The sequence below is a fragment of the Notamacropus eugenii genome, chromosome 5 (assembly GCF_028372415.1).
Source record: "Notamacropus eugenii isolate mMacEug1 chromosome 5, mMacEug1.pri_v2, whole genome shotgun sequence".
Taxonomy (NCBI): domain Eukaryota; kingdom Metazoa; phylum Chordata; class Mammalia; order Diprotodontia; family Macropodidae; genus Notamacropus; species Notamacropus eugenii.
Genome location: NC_092876.1, coordinates 247,849,718 through 247,852,237, shown reverse-complemented (window position 1 = coordinate 247,852,237; position 2,520 = coordinate 247,849,718). Strand labels below are relative to the sequence as shown.

Genomic DNA, 2,520 nt, shown 5'->3' with positions numbered 1-2,520 from the left:
TACATAGATGCATATAAATGTATATGTCTATAATACGAATATGATTACAGATATCTAAATATATATGAGTATACTATGTGTGTATATGTGTGTACGTATATATGTGTGTGTATATACATATATACACATATGTAAAGATGTTCATGCTGGGGGACAGGAAGCAGGGGAAGAAAAAGAAGAAAGTAAAAAGTACACAGCAGAGAACTAATGAAAACTTACAAGGAAGCAAAGAAGAGATGAACAGCTCTGAATACAATGTTTAATATTTATTATAAAGGCCTTTTTTAAATGGAAATTTATTACTGCATGTTTTTAATCCTCTCATGTAATGCTGTGTACATGGCAATGCTTTTATTTTATTTTCTTGTTTTGTATTTAAGTTTATTTTTTTTTCTTCTCTTGTGTATTTAAGTTTTAGTATATAAGTTTAAAATAAATTGATAAAAAATTATTTTGTTGTTCAGTTGTTTTTCAATCACATCTGACTCTTCATGATCCCTTTTGGGGTTTTCTTGGCACTGATATTGGAGTGGTCTGCCATTTACTTCTCCAGCTCTTTCCAGGAAACTGAAGTGAAAAGTGACTTGCCCCAGGGTCATACAGAGTAAGTATCTGAGGCCAGATCTGAGCTCAATTTTTCCTGTCACCAGGCCCATAGCTCCATACACTGCCCCACCTAGCTGCCTATAGCAAATGATGATATGGAGGATTTTAGAGAAACTTTGGGGAAAATCTTACAAACTGATGCAAAATGAAGTGAGTATAACCAGAATAACAATTTACACAATGACCAAAATAATATAAAGGAAAACAATATTGAATATATTAGAACTTTGATCACTCCCAATTTTGACTCCAGAGGAATGATGGTACTAGGTATGGAATGAGGCATGTATGGCCAGACAAAGCCAATGTATTGTTTTGTTTGCTGTAACAATAATTTTTTTTTTTAAGGAAAGGATCTGTGTAGGGTAGAAGTCATTGGCAAGTGACAGTTAAATTGGCAAGTTAAAAGGTATCAATAATAAATTTATTGTAAATGTTTTAAAAACACTCCTACAACTATGTCAACTTTTCTCTTTAAATAATTTTTACTTCAAACAATAACTATCTCTACAAATTCCGGTAATGAACAAGCAAACTGAGGAATAAAATTCCAAATAAAAAACTTTAAACTTTACATTTTAGTTTTTAAAAAAATACAACTAAAACAAAAATTTCACTCTGTGCATCTGTCTCATTCTCTTTTTTCACCCATATATTTAAATTTTTTACTGCTGCCATTCTTTTTAGATAGTTACAGTAATTTGCATGTGATTTTTCCTTGGGTAGTATCATTCTATGTACAACTTTCCATATTTCTTTGTATGCCTTATTTTTGTCCTTTTATAGTCTGTTTGATTAATATAACACAATTTATTCAGTCATTCTCCAATCATTGCACATATAGGTTCTTTCCAGTTTTTTTATTACTATTGCAGATAGTGACACTAGGAATATTTTTGTAAAGATAAGTTTTATTTCCCTTTTTAATAACATCCTTAGATGAAGTCCTACTAGTGGAATCAGTGAGTCAAAGTTGATGGTTAGTTTTGTAATTCTTATTTCACATACTAAGATTTCCCGCAATTCCACCAGCAATATTCTAGAGTGCCTATTTCCCCATGTACCTGACAACTTTGAATTTTATTGCTTTTAATTATTTGTTATTTTGATGAGCTAAGGGTGATGCCTCTGAATTGTTTTAATTTGCTTTTCTAAGATTATTATTGCATTTGAAAAATACTAAATGCTCCATAAACTTGCAAGTCACTCTAATGCCAGGGAAATGCTAATCTTCTCTGTATTATTCCAATTTTATTTAGTATGTATGTCACTATAAGAAGTGCCTGGGTCAATTTCTCAATTAGCTTAATTATCTTATCCAAGCAAGGTCTAAAGATTGTGTTCACTCTCTAATAAGTCTGCAAAGAACAGCTTTCCTGGAGCTTTGCCCTGCTTCTTTCCTGTCCCACAGACAACAGCATCTGCTGCCCCCATCCACATGTTCTCTCCCCACGGAACCAGAGGCAGCAGAAACAAACCTGCTATTGCCATATCTTGGTTTAAAACAGTCACATTAAGATGTTCATGCTTATAACACTTCATTTCCATCTCTGGCTATCCTCCTTCATAGCAACACATATACATATGGATTTTCTCTCACAACTCTGTGACTTGGGTATATTTAACATAGAGGGAACACTTGTTTCCATTAAGGACTACAGGAAGTTGGTGAAACTGGCCTGCCCACAACTATTTTCTAACCCTTCCTGCTCCTTGGGTGATGTTTCTTATTGGAACAATTTTAAATCTCAAAAAAATAAGAACATAGAAAGCAGAGAATAAGTTTTTAGAGAAAGAAAAACAGTATTTTTTTCCAAAGATCTTTTGAAAGTTCCTTATCCACTGGAAAGACAAGAACAAAAACATTGTCTTGTCTTGCTGGCTGTAGCTACACTAGGGCTTTTGTGGACATTG

The 2,520-nt window shown here is 32.9% G+C and overlaps 1 non-coding gene across 1 annotated transcript; it reads right to left on the bottom strand.

Annotated features, from left to right (window-relative positions):
- Positions 1-1,778: 1,778 nt before the first annotated feature.
- Positions 1,779-1,882, bottom strand: LOC140509340 (U6 spliceosomal RNA). The gene has a single exon (XR_011968670.1). It is a non-coding gene; the product is annotated as a U6 spliceosomal RNA (small nuclear RNA).
- Between the last annotated feature and the right edge of the window lie 638 nt (positions 1,883-2,520).